The sequence below is a fragment of the Perognathus longimembris genome, chromosome 16 (genome assembly GCF_023159225.1).
Source record: "Perognathus longimembris pacificus isolate PPM17 chromosome 16, ASM2315922v1, whole genome shotgun sequence".
NCBI lineage: Eukaryota > Metazoa > Chordata > Mammalia > Rodentia > Heteromyidae > Perognathus > Perognathus longimembris.
Window position 1 is genome coordinate 18110118 of NC_063176.1, and position 25417 is coordinate 18135534.

Below are 25417 nucleotides of genomic sequence, written 5' to 3' on the forward strand. Positions count from 1 at the left end.
AAGGGGATGGGGGAGGAGATCAGGAGGAGAGCTGAAAAAAAAAAAAAAATAGGGAAGGTCTGCTTTCTCTGGGTTCTATCCACGATTACACTGCTTATGTTTCTGTGGCTTCAGTAAATGGGAAAAGCTTGCTGCATTTTTGTGTGCAGCCCTGAAAAATACCTTTGTGAGACTGTCTGGGAGACAGCACAAGAAAACGGTTGCCTTTGCCTACTCTTCAAGTATTAATGAATTTCAAAACAGAATTCCTCTTCCTTCATTGTAAAGAAAAACCTCAATGAGCACTGAAACCTCATATTTAATGGCAAATCTGCAGTTTTTAAAATGCATGATTTCAATGCTTAAAAGGCAAATGACTATTCACTTTGTGTATTCATGTCATCCAATTTTTTCATCTTTTTCTCTAGCATAAAGTTTTGTGAGTGGATTCTTAAAGAGCCGAGGATTTTGTATTAGTTTTACTTCATGATGATAGGCTGGAGAAACACAAAAAGAAAGCCTAAACAAACACCAAAAGTCCAACAAGGAAAGAACAATGACAAAAAATGGGCCACCCACTCCTCTCACCCATCAATGTGGAGACTTAAAAAAAAAGAGAGATTATTTCATACTGCATTACATAATATGCTATCTCTAAGACTTTATTTGGCCCTAAAAGAACATTTGGATAGTGGTATAAACTGGTGATCTCAAACAAGAGATTTAGTAGAATTAAAAGGTGGCAGATGAAATTTTGAAGCAAACTGGGCTCGGGTTCGGATCCCAGAACAAGGTAGAATTCTGCTTTCCCCTCAGGTGGATATCAGTTTCATTAAACATATGTTTAGATTCGCATGACAGTCTTTGCAGAGCTTTGTAACACCTCCGAATTTTACCAGTGCACAACCTTAGGTTTGAACTTTTAAGGGAATTAGTCATGTAGAGAGGAATCTACATTTTGAGACACTTCTCTATTGCGTGGGGGGAAGGGAGTGACCTTTGAACAGACCCAGGGATCCCCTCCCGGGGCCGGGTGCACTTCTTCTTCCCCGCAGGGGCTCCCCACCCTCCCCGGGTGGGTGGCCATCGGGGTGGTCAATCATTACACGTGGGTCCGCGTCCCAAGTTGTTCATCTCTGGTTAGAGGAAATCCTGGAACTGCAGAGCGAGGGGGAGCAAGTTTTGAGTTCCCAGCTTTGGGTGCGGGGGCCCCCTTCCCCGCCGCAGGGGCTGCGGGGCTGACCGGACGCCCCTCCAGGACAGGTGTGCCGACCGCGCGCCACTCGGTCCCGGGCTTCCCGAAGCCCGTCGGGGCCGTCGGGGACCGGCGGAGGCGGGCAGAATGGTTTTTGCGGGAAGCAAAGGGCAGAGTAAAATCTCAGCGTGTGGACTCAAGGTCAGGGAGCCGGAGCCCGGGCTCATCCAGCGCGGGGTGTGTGCGCGCGCACGCGTGCGTGTGTGTGTGTGCGTGTGTGCGCGCGTGTGAGACGGCGAGGAAGGGGTCGGGGAGCGATGGGAGCCTCTCCGGAGTCGGTGCGGGAGTTTCGCTCGCCGGCGCGGGCAGCCCCTTTGTACTCCAGCTGGAGTAGAAACGAACGCGGGGCGCGCCTGCCGGTCGCTGGGTGACGGGCAGGGAGGCCGCCCGCAGGGCTGCGCGTGCGGACCCCCCGGCGGCTGCTTCCCCGGAGCAGGTGGGAGTGGGGAGGGGAGGCCCCGCGAGGCCGGGGCCGCGCGGGCTGTGGGCTGCGGGCGGCGGGAAGCGGCGGGGACTGGGAGGCCGCGGCCCCAACTCCGGCGCAGGCCGCCCCGCGCCCGCCGCCCCGGGCCGTGCGGGGCGTGGGGGGCCGCGGGAAGCGGAGCCGGGGAGGAAGTCGGGAAAGAGGAAGGAAAGGCCGGGAGGGGGAGGCCGGGCGGCGGCGATTTCTGCGGCCGGCTCTGTGGGAGGAGCAGGAGGGGAAAGAGGAGGATCCTGAGTTCGCCAGCCAGCCAGCCGGAGGGAGGAGGAGAGCGCCGGGGAGGAGGAGGAGGAGGAGGATTAAAGATGGCCACCAACAGCTGCGGGGAACGGCAACAACCCTTCACTTTCCAGCGTGGTCCTCACGGCCCGGCCCGGCCTTGATGGAGAGGAGAAGCGGGACGAGCGCCGAGGCTGAGGCGGCGGCGGCGGCGGCGGGGACGCAGCGAGGACGACGACGCGGCGCGGCGAGGACCGGGACACGAGAAGGCAGAGGCGGCGGCGGCGGCGTCGCTGCCCCGGCCGCCTAGCGTCGCTGCCCGCCCGGGCGGACCCGGCTCCCGCACGCACCTCGCGCCCGCAGGGTCCCCGCCGGGCCCGCGGTCGCGTCCCCCCGCCGCTCCCTCCGCGGAGCCCCCCACCCCCCGGGCCCTCCCTGTCTCCGGTGAGTGTCGCCCGCCTCCCCGCGCCCCCCGACCCGCGCCCCGCGAGGCGGCGCTGCCCGGGCCCGCGCGCCCCGGCCGCTTTGTTCCGGACGTGCGGGGCGGAGGCGCTGCCCGGCCTCGGGCCCCGCGGGGACCAGGCCGCGGCCCAGCTGTCCCCTCCCCGGGGACCGCGCGCCCCCTCGGCCCGCGCCTGGGCCCGCGGGCTCCGGCTGCGGCCCGGCCTGGGCGCCGTCGGGGTCGGGGTCACGGGTGGGGGGGGGGTGGGGCGCGGAGCCCGATCACGGGGTCGAGGGGTACCGGGCGGTCCGTGGGGGGGGGAACCTGGCTTGGATGTGGCCTGTAACGAGCGGCGGGGGCGTAACCCGGCGGCGCGGGGCGGGGGTCCGGCGCGTCCCCATGCTCAAGCCCGCCCCGCGGCCCGGCTCCCGGAGCCCCCCGCGCGCCCTGGCGCAGCCCGGAGAGGCCTCCATCCCCGGGGCGCCGTCGCCAAGGCTGCGGGCCTCACCTGGCTCAGCCCCCTGCGCCCTGCGCTGGAAACCCTGCTCTGGGGAAGGGGAAGGATCCAGGGATGCTCCGGCTTCCCGGTACCCGGGATGTGGCGGCATCGCTCGTGCTCGCGGCGGTGGCGGGGGGCTTGGGCAGCGCCAGCGTGACCTTTCCTGCTAAAGCCATCTGGCCGCCTGCCGTGGATGGTGGACCATTTCGTTCTGGGCTCTGTAATGTTAGGTCTCCATTCACAGAAATAATCTGATGAAAGCAGACAACCAGATGTTTACTATGTAGGTAAACCCTGTCGTGGGCTTCCAGCACCTTAGAAATGTGTGTGTGTGTGTGTGTGTGTGTGTGTGTGTGTGTGTGTGATGCTTATACATAGGGAAAACTATTTTTGTTCACCAATGAGCAGGCATTAGTGAGTGGCCCTAACTGGTTGTTATGTAGTCTAAAAGCCAAACAACTAAGAAAGGAAAACAAGACCTTTTGCATTGACATAGCATATTTCCAAGTTGGTATTTATTTGTAGTAGACTTAGAACAATTAATTTTCACCATCAGGCCATATAAAAAACACATAACAAAACAACCAAGTGTGCTGCTTACCAGAAAAACCCAAACAAACCAGACAACTAGGTATGGTATTAGTCCATATGTCTACTAAAAAATAAATCCCACTTTAGAAAGAAAAATAAAACTTGGAGCCTGGGACTCTAAGGATTAGGTGGGCATGTTTTTATATTTGAACTTCGAATTGCAGGTTGAACCATTGTGTCTGTGTCAAGCAACTAGAAAGAAGAGTCTTTTAATGTAAATTTCTGTCTTTGAGTTGAAATCCATTCCTGTGAAAATGTACTTCCTCAAATTTCTGCAGAAAGGAGAAAACATGATATTCTGGTCTTACAAAATCTGAAAAATATGGCAATGTAATATTTCAGTATTAGTTCAATCTTTGAATCTTCTATGTTGAAGATGCTTAAGTTCCATCACTCATCTTCACAGGGTATTCTGCAGAAATACATGGGGTATTCTGCTTATATTGGTTTTTGTTCTTGTTTGGGTCTGGATGAAGATTCCATGTAATCATGATGTTCTATAAAGGCTCTAACTCCACTAAGGACCATAAACCACTGGATGTATAATTAAATAATTTCCTTGCTGGGGGTAGTGGGTCATATCTTGTTCTCCTAGTACCCGGAAGAGGGGGGCCAGAAGTGTGGGCCAGCCTGGGCTGCATAGTGAGATCCTGCCTCAAAACATACAAGCAACAACAAACATTTCCTATATTTGGGAAGTTGAATTTCTTAGGATTAGTTTAGATAATTTATGTACCTTAATTATGTCTGAGTAATGTCTGTAGTTGAGGGATTACCATTTAGATAGTTTCTCATGTGTTCATATTCAAACCTCAGGAAAATGTTAATCCTATTTTGCAAATGGGTTAGTAGATATTTAGAGAGGCTGTTTGAAAGTCAAATTGACATTGTTTGACCAAAGTGTACACCTAGAATGTCTAAACTTAGAGCAGCACTCCTAAAACTGAATCAGTGGCAGTGTTAGATTGATGTTAAAATTAGTAATTGATATTTTAGGACATTGATTAGAAATGAGAAGTTTATCTGAGATTGTAATAACACTATCATGGTTTTTCTTTTTTTGAGCCATATACTCTGTGTAGAAAGAGACTTTAATGATACTAAATTCTACTTGTATTAATAATACTGGTCTGAAATCACACCTACAGGGCCATTTCTACAGAATACTTGGTAAGATCGTTGAGTCTCTGATTATTTTTTAGTCTTCTTTTAAAAAAATTACTTATTGTCAGAGTGATGTACAGAGGGGTTACAGTTTCATACGTTAGGCCATGGGTACATTTCTTGTACTATTTGTTACCTTCTCCCTCATTCCCCCCTCCCCCCTCCCCCCTTCCCCTCTCCCCCTATGAGTTGTTCAGTTGGTTTACACCAAATGGTTTTGCAAGTATTGCTTTTGGAGTCATTTGGCTTTTTATCCTTTGTCTCTCGATTTTGATATTGAGTCTCTGATTTTTGTCTTGTGATTACAAATATACTTCTTTTTGACATTTTAAATATTTATTTCTATTTATGTTATACAAAATTTACCTTCCTGATATTTCCACTATGTTCTAGTCCCCCCATCTCTATACATTTATCATCCATAAAATACTTATGAAGTTAATGACATCTATTTTAATTTTTAAAGTTACATTTATTAAGTTCAATTTACATGCAGTAAAAGCTTTGCAATAAAGACATAGCACATTTCTGTTAACCTAAAAAGCTCTGTCATACCCCTTTGTATTCAGTTCCCTTTCCCCACAACCATTCATTTACCTAAAGTCTAACAATTGTGTTTTCTAGAATATCCTATAAGTGAATTTAGAGTATGTTGCCTTTTGAGTTTTTCACTTTTTCAGTATAGTATTTTTGGATATTGAAGTTGTTTCATGTAACAGTAATTTGTTCAGTGATGGGCTGCAAGTTTTTAACAACCTGCTCCAGCCTCCATAGAACTTCCCTGTTTGGTACCATTTACTAATTATCGTAGAACTAATACTCTTCCTGTGGCCTGTGTTTGAAGCTCCCTGAACCAGCTAACAGAAATTCTGAAAACAATGGATTCTCATGAGCTGTGCCAGCCAGCTCCAGTATACCATTGAGTTTATTTCCTTGCTGTTGAGTAGTATCCCTTTGTGTCAAGGTGGCAGTTTGTCCATCAGAAAGTAATGGGCATTTGAGTTGTTTTCAGTTTGGAACAACAGTGAATGAAGCTACTGCAAACTTCTGCATTCAAGTCTATGTGAGGGGCAAAAGTTTTTAGGTTTCTTGAGTTAATACCTATGAGCGGGATCACTGGGTCCTATGACATGTTTATCAGTGTCTACCTTTTTATTGAATTGCTAAATTATTGCCCCAAATGGCCATACTATACTGTTTTGTATATATACAGCAATATATGAGAGTTTCATTTACCCTGAATCCTTGTCAGCACTTGATACTATCAATTAATAAAAAAATTAGCCATTTGTCATTACGTGTATTATATATTTTTTACATAAGGTACACTTTTTTTTTCCCCCGAGCCAAGTATGGTGTAATACTAATACTTCTGTAAGCACAGCATACCAGACACTGAAGCAGGAGTATTTCAGGTTCCAGGCTAGCTTGGGTGATATATTCAGACCCTTTGTCAAACGAAAACTAAAAATAACAAGAAAAGTCTAAATTGTAGAGAAAGTATTTTTCCAATATTTATTTGCAATCATACACCAAGGTTCTATAAACTCATCGGACTGTTTTCTTTCCTTTAAATCTCAATATAGAAATTCTAATATAGAAACTTAGTTCCCCTTTCTCCTTCTTTCCTTTTTCTTCCTTCCCTTTTTTCTCCTTCCCTTCCTACCCCCTTGATCCCCTTTTCCTTCCTATTTTTAAGACAAGGTCTTGCTACTGTAGTCCATATTTGAGATCCTCCTGTCTTAGCCTCCTGAGTGCTGGGACTCTACGTATGTACCTCCAAACTCATCTTTAATATTTTTTTTTATTAAATTTTGTAGACAAGGGGCTGGGGATATGGCCTAGTGGCAAGAGTGCTTGCCTCATATACATGAGGCCCTGGGTTCCGTTCCCCAGCATGACATATACAGAAAATGGCCAGAAGTGGCGCTGTGGCTCAAGTGGCAGAGTGCTAGCCTTGAGCAAGAAGAAGCCAGGGACAGTGCTCAGGCTCTGAGTCCAAGCCCCAGGACTGGCAAAAAAAAAAAAAAAAAAAAAAAAAAAAAAAATTTTTTTTTTGTTGACACGGTGTTGTGCAAAAGGGGTACAGTTACATAATAGGGCAATGAGTACATTTCTTGTGATATCTTACATCCTCGTTTTATTTTTCCCCTTTCCTAGATCAGGTAGGCATATATACAATACCCATTGTACCAAAAACATATACAGTAGCCATGTGGCATACACCAAAGGAAATTTAGCTAGAACTTTAAATATAACATCAACAGTAGAGTTTGCTTATCCTTGTCTTACATGATCATACATATATAGCTCCACTGAGAGGTCTATGTTAGACCTTTTTATGTTTAGTAGTTGTTTGGTTTTAGTTACATAACGTAAGGTCGCTGACCCAAACCTGTGGGAAATACCATTTGACAAGAAGTCGTCTTTAATATTAAACTCTTAACTTTATGCTTCTAATGTGGGCCAGGAGTTGAATTAACATGTATCCTATATGAATATGTCTGTTTGTCCTTCCATCCGTCCATTCCATCCATCCATATATATTTTAAAATGTAGGCCTTCCTCATGTTAGGCAGTCACTATACCACTGAGCTCCATCTTCAGCCCTTTGTTATCTGGGACAGGGTCTCAAAGTGTAGCTGGCCTTGAAGCCACAAAGTAGCTAGGCTGACCTTGAACTCATGATCATCCTGCCCCAAAACTCTTGAGTGCTAGGCTTCCACCCATCATACAAAATGAACATTTAATTTTCACTTGTAAAAACCATGTTGCCTTGCTGGAATAATTAACAAACAATTGGAAAAGGGGATATGGAACAGAACAATTAGAAGAATAACCTTATCTATAGGAAGTGGTTGTAGTAGATTATGTATAGAGAAATGGCCATAGTACTAGTTGGAGCATTCAGAAATAGTAAGAGATATTTCCATGAACTTCTTCAACTGTCCTCATAACAAATGAGCATTTGTTTGGTCATGCATACACTTCCGCATGCGTACATAATTGTCTTGTGCATGGGCCATGCAAAGCCTTGTCACAACAGAGCCCAGAGTTGGCCATTGAACAGGGTGTCTGTTAGGGAGTCTTGGTGCTTGTGTTAAGGGGATACTTGGAACTCCTATTTCAACTTCGGCAGGACGTTTCCAGAAAATAGTGTCTAGTCTGAGATATCTCAAATTTGTGTAGTTGGGTGAAATGTTTATGAATTATCAGTAGACAAAATATCACTAGACAATGAGAGATAAAATAAAAATTGAGCAGTGGAATTATTAGGGATATTGCTTTCCAATAGCCAAGACTCCTGAAGTACTTTTTTGCTCTTGCCCAGTATCACTTAGGAAGGTTAATGGGAAAATTGAGAGAAAAGCAAAAATACCAGACATTTACTATATTCTTGAGGTATTTTGATGATTTACCTTTTATTCTGGAAAAATTTAAAATTAGTGTATATTAATTACACAAAGGTGTTTTATTGTAATACTTTCATACATGCATATAATTCATTCTTTGAATATATAATTTGACCATATAGACTTTGAACTCATCCTTAAGACTTTTAAGGATCACTAGTATAGTAAAAACTATAGCATTTAATTTTAGTATTTATGCTAATTCTCATCTAATATGCAATATATAGTTCTGTTTTTTAAGTTAGTTTATTTTTTGTCCTGTTATATGAACTCAGTGTTGTAGGCTCTTGCTTGGCTTTCTTTTTTTTTTTTTTTTTTTTTTTTGGCCAGTCCTGGGCCTTGAACTCAGGGCCTGAGCACTGTCCCTGGCTTCTTCCCGCTCAAGGCTAGCACTCTGCCACTTGAGCCACAGCGCCGCTTCTGGCCGTTTTCTGTATATGTGGTGCTGGGGAATCGAACCTAGGGCCTCGTGTATACAAGGCAGGCACTCTTGCCACTAGGCTATATCCCCAGCCCCTGGCTTTCTTGCTCAATGTTGGAGCTCTACCACTTCAGCCACAGCTCTACTGTCAGCCTTTTGCTGGTTACTTGGAGATAAGAGTCTCTAGAATTTGTCTGCAGGAGCTGGCTTTAAATTGCATTCTTCAGATGTCAGCCTCCTGAGTAGGATTGCAGATGTGAGCCACAGGCACCTGGCTGTATAGTCTTAAGTGTATTCGATTTATTTACTTATTTATTTTTACTACCATCAAGTTTGTCAAGTTTTACTTGTTATACATCAGTGTATACTAAGAATTTATGACACTTGTAATTCTGATTTTTTGCTCAGCTCTAAAATACCTTTAAGCTTTTCATATCTAGCAGCTAATATTTGAAAAATCAGTCATTTAATTTCAATTTGAAATAGTATGTTTATCCTTCCTTCCTTCCTTCCTTCCTTCCTTCCTTCCTTCCTTCCTTCCTTCCTTCCTTCTTTCCTTCTTTCCTTCTTGTATTGAGCTCTTAGGATCAAGTGATATTGCTGCTTCAATATAATATATAATATAATTTGTAATATAATATAAAATAATGTATTAAGCATTAACTCTTAAAGTCACATTTAAAAAGAATAATAAATCCAAACCTTACTGCTGAGCTGTAGATTTATACACAGAAGTAGCCAATTTCTTGTCTGGACATAGGTAGTGAGCTATCATGTAGACAAACTTCAATGTGTTAAAACAATAACGACAAGTAACTTTCCTCCTGGTATTCCTATCTCTCTGGCCGTCTTAGTTTGTGTAAATGCCATTAGCACTCATTTTTTCATTAGATCAAACCTGGCATTCACCATCCGCGAGTCAGCCTTCCTCAGATTCCACATTCAGGTGTCAGATCTGATTGCTTTTCTCTTCTGTGTCTTTCTAGTTAGTCACTTCTTTTTCTCTGTGGTAGGTGCAGTGGTCTTGAAGTGCTCCTGACCCTGGCCTCACCTTTGCTCAGAGATTTCTCTTACTCCTTTCCAAAATAAATTATTAAAAAATTTTGAAAAATATGAAATTGTGGTCTTTCCAATGCCCTTTTCTCTTTCCTGCTTAGAATCCTTGAAGCTCCAAAAGTCATTCATTATCAGAGGTGGTAAAACAGCTGGACAGGTGTAGGTATATACAGAGCTCCTTGTCATCTGCTCTCATGTTTTCCAGCCTCTTCTCTGATAGCCTTTGGTTTGCTCTTTTTTTTTTTTAAAGAAAGACTTGAGTCTGCTATCTGTTAAGCACAGGACTAGGTGACAGAACTGTAAAGCAGCCAAGTTCCTAGTTTGGGAGTTAGCAACAAATAATGTATATGCTCAGATATACTGACAGTAACTGTCAGTTGTAGTACATAATATATGCTGTAGCCTGTTATAGTCTTGTAGCCTAAGTGTCAGTCACTCCCTATGATGCTAGGGTTCAAGTGCTAGGGAGAAACACAATGCTACTGGGTTGAGGGGGGTTGAGGGGCGTACTGGGGTGCTGAGGGGTTGGTGGCATCGCCATTGATCGAGGGCTGTGTGAGAAAGTCTCTTTATTAAGATAACATTTGAGCAGAAGATTGTGCCTGACGTGTTCAGAGAATCTTAAAGGGTTGGCTGCAGAGAGGTGAGAGTTGAAGGTAGCATTCTCTGTCCCTGTTGGCCACTGTGTAAACTATGACTTTTGAACTCAGTGAGTTTGAGCCTGCGTTGTAGTCTCTGCACAGAGATGCATTCCTCTTTCCTTTTGTGTTTTGAAGCAGGCATCCTCTCCTGCCCCTGAGCCTTTCCTTCTACTTGGAATGTCGCCTGGTGGCCCTTCCTCTGTGTTAGCACCCTTTGTCATACCCTATTAGAACACTTGGTAACTGCTTTGTCTTGAGGTTAGGGGTCTTAGAGGCCTAGATTTTTTAAGCTTCTGAATCTTCATGTCAAGAAATGTCTGTTTAAGTACAGAATCACTGAATGTGAGAATAACCATTGAAATTTCTGTAGAAGATAATCAACCACTTTTCCTAGTGACTACTACCACCTGTGGACATGGAGTTTGTTTTGCTGCTTGCCAACTTTAGTGAGCTCTGAGTAATAGGTACTCAGTAAGTTTTTGGTGAATGATTGAGTGCATGTTATGCATATATACTATGTTGTCCCCCTGCTTCTCAAAACCCTTGGACAAGCTTCCTCAGCATGCATTATGTTTCTTCTAATATCTTGCCTAAGAAATGTCAAATACTTAGGAGGCTCATGCCCTCTTTCACCATAAACCAAGGTAATAGTAAAGAAATATAGTTGCAAAGAAATGGAGAAATAATTTATTTCCAAGCTAAATAGATAGGATTCATTGCAAAATGTTTGGCAAACTCATACTTTGTTATACTTAATGTGGTTGGAAGTTTTTGAGGTTGATTTGTTCCTAAGACCTTAAATCTTCAATAAGTCAACCACAGATAAATCTAGAATATCAATTGCAAAAACAACCAAAACACTGGTCCTGCAGAGTTCCAAAAATCTAGCACCAGAAATGACCTCAATAATAATTCTCAGTGTGGTTCATTTGGATATATCAAGAAGTATTTAGTTTAATTACCTGACTCTACTGGTTTGAGGCGTTGTCTTTCAGCCTAGATGGCTTGGGCTCCAACATAGGGAGATCATCTAGAGATCCTCACTTCTCTGTGTGCAGAGGCCATAAAGCTTGAAGCAAAACACATAAATTAATCTGAGTCACTTTCTTCCTATCTCTGGTTTTGTTTTGTTGAGTATAGTGGATTGTGGAATAGGTCATAAAATATTCTTGATATTTCAGATTGTTGTATTTTGACCAACTAAACTGTAATTTCACTGACATGCTGAGGCTGTGCTTTGAGCTTGAGGCTTTGTTTTTTGTTTTTTTTTGTTTTCTTGTTCCTTTAGTGCTTGTGTGAATAAGTAGGGTCTTGTTTTTATTTCTCCAATAGAGTGGTCATACCATAGGAAGATTGATTTTTCTCAAAGAAAGTATTTGTTTGACTTGAATTTTCTTTCATAAAGTTTCTTTGTAAGTTTTGGCACCTCCTTGTTGCTATATAAGATACACATTAGCACAATGTTCAGACCTTTAGTGATTTTGAATTTAATACATCATTGTTTTGTGATATATGAAACACACATGATATTGGCCAGGTGCATTACTTGAGTTAGCTCAGGACTTTAACTGAATCCCTTCTTGGTAAAGAGAACTGGCACCTGGTGGCCCTGTAATTGTATGTTTGTTTAGGAGAGGTTGCAAACATAGGGTAGACACTTCAAAACAAAGAATACGCGTAAAGCTCAGTGGATTTAGAGCATTCTTCTTGTATACTAGAGTTAAGAGAATTACAGGATGAGTGAACAGTTTTAAAAGTAAAGTCCTTACCATTGTTTCTTTTTGTGTATGGTCTTACTCTATAAAGTATTCATTATTACAGCATACAATGGGTTAATGCTTATTTGGATTAGCACTTCAGAAGTCCAGGAACCAGAAGATTCTTTCTCTCCCTTTATAAGAAAGTTGGGAAGATTACTGGGCCTGTCTGGACCCTGATTGCTCGTCTTATAGGCAGTCATCCCGATATCCTCCAGATAACAGAGATACTTGAGTTCTTACACAAGCTTAGCTTTCCTCAGTTTCTTTCATAACCTATGGTACATAGGTAGTGAGTGGAGTTCATGCAACCGGTGATTTTTGACATGTTGTAATAGGCAAGTGTTCAACACTTGAATACATTTTTCGTTCTAGGCTCAGCTTCTTCCTGTATAGGGTTTCCTCTTAGCTTCATGTCTCTCTTCTCCAGCCAGTATGGACTCAGAGGATTGAATAGTAGCCTAATGGAAAACCAAAATTGATACATGGCTGTTATTTGGCTTACCAAAATGTCATGGCAACGTTGTCTTGTGTTATCTGCTATTTTCTTCAAGGGGAGATGCTGATTTGTTTATCTGCACATTAACATGTAGGGCTATTGTTATTACTCTTAACTGAAATATTTATATAAAGTTTACTTTATAAGTTATTTGTTTATGTAGTTGATTATTTTACATAGGACTGACACTTTAATTCCTATAAATGTTTTCTGAAAATGTGGAAATTACTTAGTACATTTTAAGCATTTGAGTTTAGAAAACAATTTATGTGTTTTAATTTCTCTTACTAATTAGTAACTTATTGAAACCTTATTTTTTTTAGTCTTGAAGTTAGTCTCAGGAGGTTGCAAAAAGACAGCAGAATTTTATGTATCTTTCATCAGTCTTTCCCCAAGTCATATCTTCTATAATTATGGCATAATAACTGATACGTATCCTTTTACTAAAAGCATAGTGATCTTACTCACTTTAAAAAACTTGATAAATTTAATAATATTGGTATTTTTTCCTAAAACAGTAAGGATATTGATGTGAATATTCAGATCTGTGTTTTATTTCTGTGGGCAGCGGACCAAGGACATGTTTCTTCCCTGAATTTTCTACAAAAAGGGGATAAGGAACTAACAAATAGCTGATTATTTTCTTCTGGGTAATTCTGTCCAAGCCTTGGATGAAGTCATGTAAAAAATTTAATTGCGTGGCATCCTTCCTAATTCCTCTTTACTGGACTTCTTTAATCACTTCTAAATTTGCGTACAGGGAACTTTCATTCCTAAGTGTAATATTATAAAAGAAGAAACCCTCAGCAGTTAGTGAAGGAATATTTATTAAGTATCTGTTACCAACATACTGAATAATATAGCAAATTGGGAAAAGTGGAAGGGGTGTTAATAATGTTGCTAACTGAGCAACCATAGAATATTACTACATAGTGTAAAATGTAGTTCAGAAAATTTTATTGTCTCTTTAAACACAATACAGGTATGTAATTAGATTTTATTATGCATTTGTTGTATGAGTAAATGCACATATATAATAAACATTGTAAGAAAATTAAGGCTGTAGGAAGTAAATGTTTACTCAGGAGTTTTAGGAGTATAGTAAAAGAATGATAATACATATTCTGTGTTTCTTTAATTGCATATGGTAATTGTACAAAGGAGTTTGATTATAATATTTCCATACATATGATGTGCTTTTCATTTTCACCCTGCTGTCATCTCTTTCTTTTCCCTCCTCTCTTGTGTTTCTTTTTTCTGTCCTATAAATCTCTGGGTAGATTCATAATCCAATTTAATTGATGAAAAAGTTTTTCTTACTCTGAACAGGTAAAGGTCTAGAAGGACTGCTAGATCACATAAATTTTCTTCTCACTTTAAGTAGCATCCATACTATTTTCCATAATGATTGTGGAAATCTACCATGTAGTCCTTCAGTATTCACTGGGGATTGTTTCCAGAGTCCCTGAGGATATCAGAATCCAGGGATGCTCCTGTTGCTTTATAAAATGGCTTAGTATTTGTATACAGTCTATATATGTCTCTGGATTACTTCTCATACCTAATCTCATGTGGATGCTATGTAAATGGGGGTTATTCTGTGTTGTTTAAGGAATAACAAGAAGATATCTGTAGCTGTTTAGTACAGACAGAATTTGAATTCTGTGTATTTTGCAGTGCTGGGGATTGAACAGGACCTCGTGCATGATTGGTGAGTGCTCTACCACCAAGCTGTGTACCCTGTTCCCCCTTTGTTTTCATCCTGGTAGGTTGAATCCACAGATGCAAAACTTGGCACTTAAAAAAGTCTTGGTATATTTTTTGAAGATAACAATCTGTTGGATTAATGACAAATGTTCTTTTTATATTCCATTTGTTTTGCTAAATCCTGAATTGAATGTGTTATCTCTTGTTAAAAAGCAAATTGGTATATTGCTAATACGGTACCTTTGAAGTTCAGTATCTTAAAATATTTATTTCTTTTGAGTGAAATAGCATTGGAAACTTTTGTCAGCCTGGTGCAGTTCACTGTTTTGGAGAGTAGCCACTGTGGTAGGCTTAAGCAATAGACTAGGGGAAGAAGGTGAGGGAAAATGTGGGTGAACAGAACATGACAGGGGAAGGAGAAAAAAAGAGGAAGAGAAAATAAGAGTTTTATGAAATGGATGATGGAGATTCAAGCCTAAAACATTTCTGAAAGCTAGCTTCTTCCTCAGACCTGTGAAAAGCAGAAAAAAATTTTGAATTAGCATTAGTTGTGCATTAGATGTTAATGAGAAAGGTGTCATAACATTCCGTTTGTGTTTTCTACCTACTTTTCCACCCAGACCTAGATTTACTTCTGAGTCACTAGAGTAAATAAGTCCAGTGACTCCCAGCTTATCTTAGGTTGCATAACCACACATGGGTTGGCATATGTGTCTGTACTCTTAGGAAGAAGTGGAGGAGCCTGTTAAGACTTGGCAGCTGCTAAAAATCCAGGCTGCTCCTCTCATTGACAGGTGCCTGTGAGATTGGGCTGGGGCAGGGGAGATTACACAGTGCTATTCACATGAGCTTGGAAAGGAGTCTTGTATCATCGTTAGAAAGTTACTTTTTTCTTATGTAGTTTTCATGTACTTCATGTTTTCTTAGCTTTATTAATTCCCTCCCTTTCTTTCTCCCTCTCCTTTTCCCCTTTCCTCTTTCTCCTCTTCTCCTCTTCTCCCTCCCTTCCCCCCTCCTCAGTGAATCAAACCCACGTCTTCACACATTAGGCATATACACTATAAGCTGCACCCCATCTCCATGACCAACACTTTCATCAATAATCACTCCATTTTGATCACTGCTTGCCATACGTTGAAACATCTTTGACAGTGTCTTTGTTCCTACTCAGCTTGCTGACATCCACTTTAGTCTAGAGTTTAATCATTGCTTTGCTTATCTCCATGTCCCTTGACAGAGTACCATTCCAGCTCATGAAGGTTTCCTTTAGCAAATACTGCTTTTTTCATCATTGCTTAGCTGTTGCTTATTTATTCAAGTAGCTACTGATGATATTTGCACCTTAGCATTTTACCTCTGCCTCTGTGTGTATGTGTGTGTTTGTGTGTGTGTGTTGGCATGTGCACATGTGCCAGTACTGGGCCTTGAACTGTCCCTGAGCTTTTCCACTCAAAGGTACTGTTTGAATCACAGCTCCATTTCTGGCTTTTTGGTGGTTAACAGGAGATAAGAGTCTTATGGACTTGCCTTGCCCAGGCTGTCGAACCTTGATCTTCAGATCTCAGCCTCTTGAGTAGCCAGGATTACAGGTGTGAGTCACTGATGCCAGCACCTAAATTTTTTTTGGGAGGGCTGGGTTTTCTTTTATTGTCAGGATGATTACAGAGGGGTTACAGCTACATGCTTAAGGTAGTGAATACCTTAAATGTATTCTTGTCTTACCTGTTATCCCCTTACTCATTTTTCTCCATCCTTCCCTCCCCCTGCCCCTCAACCCACCCCCATTGCTTTCTTAATTATTTTTTCAAAAACCAAAATATAAAATAAAATAAACAGAAGTCTTATCCTTAATGTACATTGTCACTCTAGCCTACAATGCTTACATCCTCTATGATTATAATAATATATAATAATATATATTATATATAATATAATATATTATATATAACATATATAATATATATAATATAATAATAATATATATAATAACCGTAAAACAGTTCCTTCCAGATCGGGTGATCTATCTATCTATCTATCTATCTATCTATCTATCTATCTATCTTTTCTTTTGCTACATGTAATCTGTTCCTTCTTTTTCTCTAATTTTCACCCTCTCGCTGCTGCCCTTGAGTTGCTTAGCTTGTTCTCATTAGTGTCCTTTGCATTTGTTAGGCCTTTTCTACTGTATTTTTCCCCCTATTTTCCATTTATTCTGTGTTCTCCTTCCTGCTTCTTTCAGATGTATACCTGTGTACATCTTGTGTGAGGAAAAGGGTATAGGGTCCTTTAGTTTCTCTAAGATTTGAGTATGAAGAAGTCTAACAAATACTGTTTTGATGAAAGAAAATTGGTTGCATTCCACTAATTTTTATGCAAATAAATTAATGTCGATCATGGCTAATAGTTATTAATCACATCTGTGTATGCTTTCTTGAGTTTCCTTAAAGTTTAGACATGTAATCATGGTGTGCTAGGTATATTGATGTCCATATTTTGTGTATGTGTCTTATCCTCCTAAGTAGCAGAAGTACAGTGCACAGTTTGAATTAAAATTTTGTTTCATCATCTGTTATTCTTAAGGGGATCAATAGAAATCTCTAATTTTTATGAAAACTTTTAAGATAGTACAGTGACCTCATTTGTAAAGAATGCTCTGAGTCAGGGGCCAATGGCTCACACCTCTAATCCTTTTTACTGTAGAGTCGGAGATTGGCAGACAAAGGTTCAGAGCCAGCACAGGCAGACAAATGCGGAGGCACTTATTTCTAGCAAAAAGCCTGAAGTGGAGTCATGACTCAAGTAGTAGAGTGTCAGCTGAGCAAGAGCTCAAGGCATTGAGCTTAATCCCAGTACTAGCACATGCAAAAGAAAAGAATGCTCTGACTTATTGGAATTGTAGTTATTATTATTATTGTTATTATTATTATTTCCACTACTGGGGCTTGAACTCAGGGCCTGGGTACTATCCTTCAGCTTTTTTGCTCAAGGCTAGCACTCTACCACTTGAGCCACAGCTCCATGTCTGGATCAGTAGGGTCTTGTTTTAGGAAAAGGGAGTTTTCCAGAACTCACACTTAAAGTCCTCTCTATTGGTTGTGTATTCTGTAGTTATTATACTGCAGGGTAAAGGTGAATATACTTGGTACTTGTTTAGTAGGCATCTGAATCTTTCAGTCTTTAGCAATAGTTTTATTGAATGTTGATTTTATATGCTGAAAATGTTAAGATGATTAAGTTGTTACTCCTTCACTTAAAGACCTTGTTTAAGTACTAGTTTAGATTATAAATAGGCGATTGTTAATATAGTAGCAGTGTCTGTTTTGAGGTCTCAGTGTCTTTCCTTCTGATAAGTGTTTGGAGTTCTTTATTATCTGTTTTGTTGTTTTTTATTGTGCTGCTCTTGGTGTATGAAGTGCTTGAGGTAACTGTTTATATTCTTGTCCCTGAATCTTGGGAAACTTGGTGTTTAATGGTTATGCTGAAGATGATCCCATTTGTGACTTTTTAAAAAAAGAGATTTATCAAACTGTAGTGAACAATTTTAATGAGGGCATAATATTAATAACATAACTTGATCTTAGGTAAAGTGGTAGGGATCCCATTTTTGGACACCAAATAGAATTAGAAGCTCAGTAATTTTCATGAAGAATTCAGCTTTGGCTGAAAGAGGTACTACTGCCTTCCTTATCTGGCCAGATATATACTGTTTTATAGTACCTTACCTGTTTTGTGTCAAGATTGCTGCTGAAACTTGTGGGTCTCTGATGATAACTTCAATATGCTACATTAAAACATAAAATATTTTTCAACATATGGAATATTTACATATATAGTCATTGTCATCCTTTATTTTTAAAAGTTATAGTCTGGTGGTTGAAACTGGGAACTTTTCTTGTAAAATTATGTTATTGTTTTAGTGGTACTCTATTGCAAAGTGTCCAGCTAATATCATTTTAGAAAATATGGGCTTTCTTGTAGTACTAAATTTTATACATTTAATCATTTTTGCTGTATCTTAAGACTTGATAGAGCTTTATCGTATTCGTGATAGGAGAAAGCATGGCCCAGTTTCCGAGTAGGGCAGAGGTTACTGTTATACAAGATAAACTTAGAATGAATCCACACATGGGGACAGTGCTCCGTGCATGAGTCAAAGTAGCTTAGACTAGAAACACCAAAAGTTCCTATGGCAGGGCTACAGTGACTGACCTACATTAACATTAACCTATTGTTTATAGATAGGTAGGTAGGTAGATAGGTAGGTATGTAGATAGATGGTCACCAGAAGATTCTCTCTGTTTTTCCTGGTCTCTAACTTTTTGATTGGGACTGGTAATTGTAAGTAGGTCTCAGTCCTAGAAAGGACCAAGGCATGTGAGAGTAGAAATCTCAGAACACAAGTTTAGATGTCATAATTAAGCTATTCAGGACTAGGATGGTAGAAGAGGCAGGAATAGAACAAATTGGGTCTGAGAGAGGTAGAAACCATGGTCATTGAATCTGGAGTCTATAGGCTGGGTAATGTTAATGATGCCTTTGTCAGAATTGAAGATGAGGATGTAATTACCACATGTCTATGTTTGTGGTCCAAGATTTTAGTGACAGGAGAAGCAAAAGCACATAGAGAGCAGAAACTGAAACAGGATGATTTTAGCCATTCTGTTCTTTGTATCAAGTATCTTTTCAGGGTAAAAATCACTTCCATTGTTAATCAGTATTCATTTAGTCTGCTTTATTGGCACTGGTACGGCATCACGAGATGCTGAGAACTGCTGATGCTTCACAGTGACGTCTTTAACAGGGAACTGCTACTAAAATGAAGAGAATTGAGTTTTAGAGTAAATATGCTTTCTTGCAAAATAGGAGGATATGAAAAAGCATGCTAGGCAGGAGAGTTCTAATGTCACAGTCATGAAGGCAAAATTAGACTGTTGGGAGTTTCATTTCTGAGTAAGTAAGAGGGAGCAAGGAAAATCATGACTAGGATATTGGACATTAAAAAAAGAACCTCTTGGGCTGGTAATATGGCCTAGAAGTAGAGTACTTGCCTCATGTACATGAAGTCCTGGGTTCAATTCCTCAGTACTACATATATAGAAAAAGCCAGAAGTGGTGCTATGGCTCAAGTGGTAGAGTGCTAGCCTTGAGCAAAAAAAAAGAAGCCAGGGACAGTGCTCAGGCCCTGAGTTCAAGCCCCAGGACTGGCAAAAAAAGAACCTCTCACACCTTTCAGTTAACCTTCTAGAAGTCATATCAATAGGTTTTTGGTACCAGATAGCTAACACTACTTTGAGGAGGGAAAAGGGTATTTAAAAGACCCATTGAATTGGGAATTCAATGATGATTAAATGGCTGGAGCTTGAACAGAATAACTTTAGGTTTAAAGTTGCTTTGAGGCTCTCATTAGTAGGAGTTTTAATTCAATTTAGACAGCGTCACCAGCTCAAGCTGGCTTCAAAGTTTCTAGTAAGTGCTGGCATTACAGGTGTGTGCATCCTGGGCTTAAACAGGAGGGTTCTTTAAAAAAAAATATTATTATCATTGTTTTTTAATAAACATTTTATTTTATTTATTTATTTTTTTGCCAGTCCTGGGCCTTGGACTCAGGGCCTGAGCACTGTCCCTGGCTTCTTTTTGCTCAAGGCTGCACTCTGCATTTGAGCCACAGTGCCACTTCTGGCCATTTTCTATATATGTGGTGGTGCTGGGGAATCGAATCCAGGTCTTCATGTGTACAAGTCAAGCACTCTTGCCACTAGGCCATATTCTCAGCCCTATTATTGTTATTAAGTAGTTGTACAAAGAAGTTAAAATTCCATAAGTCAGGTTATGAGTACAATGCTTCTTGGACAGTATCATCCTTTCCTTTCTTTTTTTTTTTTTTGGCCAGTCCTGGGCCTTGGACTCAGGGCCTGAGCACTGTCCCTGGCTTCTTTCCGCTCAAGGCTAGCACTCCGCCACTTGAGCCACGGCGCCGCTTCTGGCCGTTTTCTGTATATGTGGTGCTGGGGAATCGAACCTAGGGCCTCGTGTATCCGAGGCAGGCACTCTTGCCACTAGGCTATATCCCCAGCCCATCCTTTCCTTTCTTGAACAGGAGTTTTTGTACCTTCTTTCTAAACCTCTGCCACTAAGGTAGCTTTGCTTGGTATCTGCCTTGCCTTTTGAGTTTACATATTCTATTAGGCAGAACGAATAAACCCCGATCAGTTCCAGTATCTGTCTCTACTAGAGCAGAAGATGCAGGGTTATGATATGTAGTTATATCCCTGGTGTTCTACTTTCATGTATTGGGAACCAAAGTAGAGGAGCTCAAAGCTGGACATCACTCCAGGAATGGCTGTAGAACATCTTGCTCTTTGCTAACCCTGTTTATTTGTCTTCCTGTTTATTTCCTTTCCACTTGAATAAATATGGAGATAACTCTGCAATGCCATCTATTGTTGCAGTTTTTCTAGTGGAATAAACATAAATGCAAGACGAAGTACCACATCTAGAGGCAGAACCTCAGTGCAGCTGACTGTATGATAGTATGCTAACCCTGGTTCCATGTGGACAATTATTGGTATTTCATAGTCTAAAGTTAATTCCTGCCAACTCACCATCTTCATGATTGGGGAAAGAGAAGAGGAAATGCAAGGGAAATGTATTTAATGAAAAAAGACAAAGAATACTTACCAGTAATTAGTTAAGGAAATAAATAGTGGCTAAAGTCTTTAATTTTGAATCTATATGCAAAGTTTTAATCTGTTTTTACTTCAATGTCTGTTTCTGTTTATTCTGTGGTATCTTGGCTTATGGGGGATCTGTTCTTAGCAAGGTGAAAGAATGTGAGTTCTGGTAGTTCTAGCTGTGTAGAATTGTGATAGTCTTCCATTAAAAACTTAGAACAGAACTACTTGCCCAAACCCCAAGAGACTCATCTGCCATTTTTTTCAGTCTTATTAGCCTTCAAGGTGTATTTTCAACCTCTTTATCCCTTGGTAGCCAGAGAAAGTCACTTTAATCAGGTTTATAGGCTCCATTTTTTGCTAGTTTTCCTACCATCATGAGGAAAGCAAAGTGACAAGCTCAGTTCTCAGTAAAGACACATACTTATTTGGATTTCTAATTAATAAAACTAGATCAACAGGTTCCAAAGCTTTTGACACAAGAACCAACACACAGGGAGTTTTGCTATACCAGCCCCATCCTCTTGGATTCCACATCCAGTATGTTTTAGAGGTAGGAGGCATGCTTTATTTGGCTGAGTGTTACCAGAACCTGTTCTATAATAGGGGCCAGTACTCCAGTGTCAGATTTTGGTGAGGGTCGAACTCAGAACTTGCATATCAAGCTTCAAGAAGCCATGACCTCCTAATGTGGTGGTGTCTGAACAAGAAGGTGCTTTATAAGAAGAGGGACGGTACATGAACTTCTGTTTTTGCCATTTGAAGTGAATTCCTGGTTCAGAGGTCATGTGAATTAGAATGAAGCAATCACAGCTGAGCACTGGTGGCTTATGTCAGTAATCCTACTCAAGAGGCTGAGGTCAGGGAGATGATGGTTTGAGGACAACCTAGGCAGCAAAGTCCACAAGACTTAACCTCCAAAATAAGCAGTAAAAAGCAGGTATGACCCAAATGATAAGAGTGTGAGCTCTGAACAAGACAGTTGAGTGAGCTTGAAGCCCTGGGTTCAAACTCTAATACTACAGGGGGAAAAAAACCCCAATACTCACACCACCATCACCACACCACAAATGAGATTAACATTCACTATGCTCAGATACTGGTGTTGGCAGAGGAAAATTCAGAATTGTGTTTCTGTAATACAAAGAGTTTGGCATCATTTCTCTGCTAAAAGGTTGTTCTCGTGGACTCAGACATACGGACTCTCAGCAGCAGAGTGGTGAAGTTAGTCTTAGCCGGTCCTTACATAACTGCTGCTCCTTCAACTTGGTTTTCATGAAACTGGAGCTAGGACCAGGCTGGCTGGGGAAGTGTCACTGTCAGTGATATGGACTATCTTATCCCCTCAGTTACTAAGAGACTTTGTTTTTTGGTAAAGAATTGTTTGATTTGGCCTTGGATACATTTGGAAGAATTGGATGAGGTAGTGAGGATTTTTTTTTTGATAGGCTCCTTTAAATAGCTACCGTCCACCTCTCTCTCTCTCTCTCTCTCTCTCTCTCTCTCTCTCTCTCTCGTTCTCTTTCTCTCTCACATTTACCTTGTGATCTTTTCAAGTCATTGAAAAATCTGTGTCAAGTCATGGCAGCCACTACAAGGAATGCCTACTATAGAATCATATATTGTCTAATTTCCCAGAACTTAAGCATGATTTTAGCTATACTCAGTGACTATACTTCTATATTTAGCTTAATTGACTCATACCTTTTTCCTTTTTGGTTTTACATTTTATAGTTCCTCACTTACAAAAACCTTATTGTAAAATACCTTTTATTTTGGTTTTTACAGTGGCTATATGTGCGCTTTAGTATATACTAGTATATTTATCTAAACATAGAAAATGTCTAGAAAGATCTACACTGAACTTGTAACAGTGAACATCTTTATGATATTGGGTTAGAGGGAAAACCAGAAGATTTAGTATTATGGTGATGAATAGCTTGATTACTATTGATTATTTTGCTTTAAAAATGGATTCTATTTGATCTTTTGTATTTTACTAAGCATGTGCTTTGCCAAGTGGTAGTGGTTCCTCCTTGTAATCCTAGCTACTTGGGAGTTTGAGATAGTTGGGATCAAGGTTCAGAGCCAGATCTGGCAGAAAAGTTCCAGAGACCCTTTCTCTATTAAGAAGTGGACTTTGGAGCCTACGCCTGTTCTAGCTTCTGAGAATCCTCACCTAGGTGGATCTTACTGGGCATGCTCCCTGTCTGAAAAATAACAAGGAAGAATCAGGGCTGGGAATGTGTCTCCAGTGGTAAGATCATATGCTTAGGAAGTGTGAGGGCCTTGATTTCAAACCTTAGTTCTAGAAAAAAAATTGCTTTTATTAGTATGAAAAATGCTGCTGCTTAAAGTTAGGAGAGATTCCCAGATATGGTAGTTTATACCCATAATTCCAACATTCAACACTCATGATAGTTGAGGCCAGCCTGCGCTGCATAGTGAGAACCTGTCTCAAGAAAAGAAAAGCAAAAGAAAAGTTATTATTTTTTTAAAAAAAGGACGATTTTAGGGTAAATAAGGGTTAATAAGGAGTCTATGTAAAGCGAGTTATACTATCAGCAAAGTGATAAATAGTACTTTTTGCTTTGTTTTAATGTATGTCTTTGGCTATCAGATGCTTACTGAAAGTTGTTGTAAATTAATTAGGGTTTTTTTTTTTTTTTTGGTTTTTTTTTTTTTTTGGCCAGTCCTGGGCCTTGGACTCAGGGCCTAAGCACTGTCCCTGGCTTCTTCCCGCTCAAGGCTAGCACTCTGCCACCTGAGCCACAGTGCCCCGTCTGGCTGTTTTCCATATATGTGGTGCTGGGGAATTGAACTGAGAGCTTCATGTGTAGGAGGCAAGCGCTCTTGCCACTAGGCCATATTCCCAGCCCCTAATTAGGTTTTTTTTTTTTTTTTTTTGGCCAGTCCTGGGCCTTGGATTCAGGGCCTGAGCACTGTCCCTGGCTTCTTCCCGCTCAAGGCTAGCACTCTGCCACTTGAGCCACAGCGCCGCTTCTGGCCGTTTTCTGTATATGTGGTACTGGGGAATCGAACCTAGGGCCTCATGTATCCAAGGCAGGCACTCTTGCCACTAGGCTATATCCCCAGCCCCCCTAATTAGGTTTTTTGAGTGATTACTTTTAGGTTGAATTTCTGTACTTGCCTATCAACATGAAATTTCCATCTAAAACTTGCTTTTGAATGAACAATAAGTACACTATATTCTTTTCTGAAATATCTGATCATTCAGAGTCGAATAAGTAATTGCAGGAGAAAGGTTTCTAAACTTCAGGCTTCTTGTCTGGGCATCTGCTGGGGACACAGAACTGTAAGGGCTTGCTTTCCAAAGCTAAGGTTTGGTATGTGCAGACCAGATTGCATCATCTTCAAGCTGTTTACTAGCTGATGGGTTGTTGTTGTTTTTTTGTCACCTTTTAAACAGCTGTCTATCATCTTAAAAATGTTTAATTATAGTATATGTGAATCAAAGTCAAACGTAAGTGTTTACCTTAATTAATTTTCTTAGAATGAATGTGCTCTCCTATTAAAAAAAATGAAAAGGCTAGTTGCAGACTGGGAAAAATATTGACAAAACTTACCTGGCAAAGGATTTGAACCAGAACGACACAAAATTCATCAGGGGGAAACATCAGGCAAATCTAAATGAGGATTGTGCTACTTTAGAAGAAAGGTAGTGCAGGGCTATGCTGTTTACATAACTTTAATGTCAGAAATCCTGTACAGAATGGGGAGAAATCCTGTGAAGGATTCAGAAGGATGAATTGAGGCCATGGATAGATAAACATATCCTAGCACTGTTAACTTTGTTGAAGTTGTTATCTATTCTTTGTTTGTAAAAGAGAGCTTTGCTAAGGCAAGTCACATTCCACCAAAGGAGTGAAGTATATACTTTTATCTTTGGCTCAGAAGTTGTGTGGTGTGTTTGTCTCTGTGTACATGTTTATCTGTATGAATGACAAAAAATGGGAAGACACAACAAAAATGATAAAGCAAAGGGAGTGACTACAATATTTGCAACTTTTTGTGAGTTTAAAATCATTTCTAAGCAAAATATTTAAAACATTAAAAATATCTGCCCTTTATTTTTGCATTTCCTTCATTCAAAAAATACTTGGTTCTTTGTTTGGAACCAGCTTGGAATGAACATTTTTATAATACTTTCCTGTGTGTTGGTGGTATGGCTCTGCAAACCACCCATTGTTGAATGTGGTAGCAGTTAGTGGAAAATAAACAGACTTCTGTGGATGGTCAGAATCTAAAATGTGAAATTTTAGAGAACTCATTACTATATTGATTAGTAAGGTTTTGGAAGTGCTAGCTGCAGTGTATTATTCTGTGGTCTTTGGGTTATCTTTTTAACCATTTATCCTTTGAACAAATTACAGAATGATTACTGTACATCAAAAATCTATCTGTGGTTCCATAATTATTTAAATTATTTTGTTTATAAGTTCAGAATGATTCCTCCTTGTTTTTAGCTTTAAGAAAGTAGTTGTCCCATTTGCTTGTTAATATTTATTGATGCTCGTTAGTGGTTATTAGACCCTTTTCTGGGGCATTGAAGATGAAGTAGAATAACACTCTTGCGCCATGGATTTTTATATATTGGTGGG

General features: G+C 40.6%; 1 protein-coding gene across 6 annotated transcripts in view; it reads left to right on the plus strand.

Annotated features, from left to right (window-relative positions):
• Positions 1–1240: 1240 nt before the first annotated feature.
• The window catches only part of Wdfy3 (WD repeat and FYVE domain containing 3), a 250897-nt gene continuing 226720 nt past the window's right edge, over positions 1241–25417 (plus strand). For 2 of the 6 annotated variants that reach the window (XM_048364029.1, XM_048364032.1), the window contains exon 1: positions 1947–2378. The gene's annotated coding sequence lies outside the window, so the exon portion shown is untranslated. Of the gene's footprint in view, positions 1376–1527; positions 1671–1946; positions 2379–25417 lie in introns of those variants that run through there. The other 4 variants (XM_048364030.1, XM_048364031.1, XM_048364027.1 and 1 more) reach the window with 3 other exon arrangements.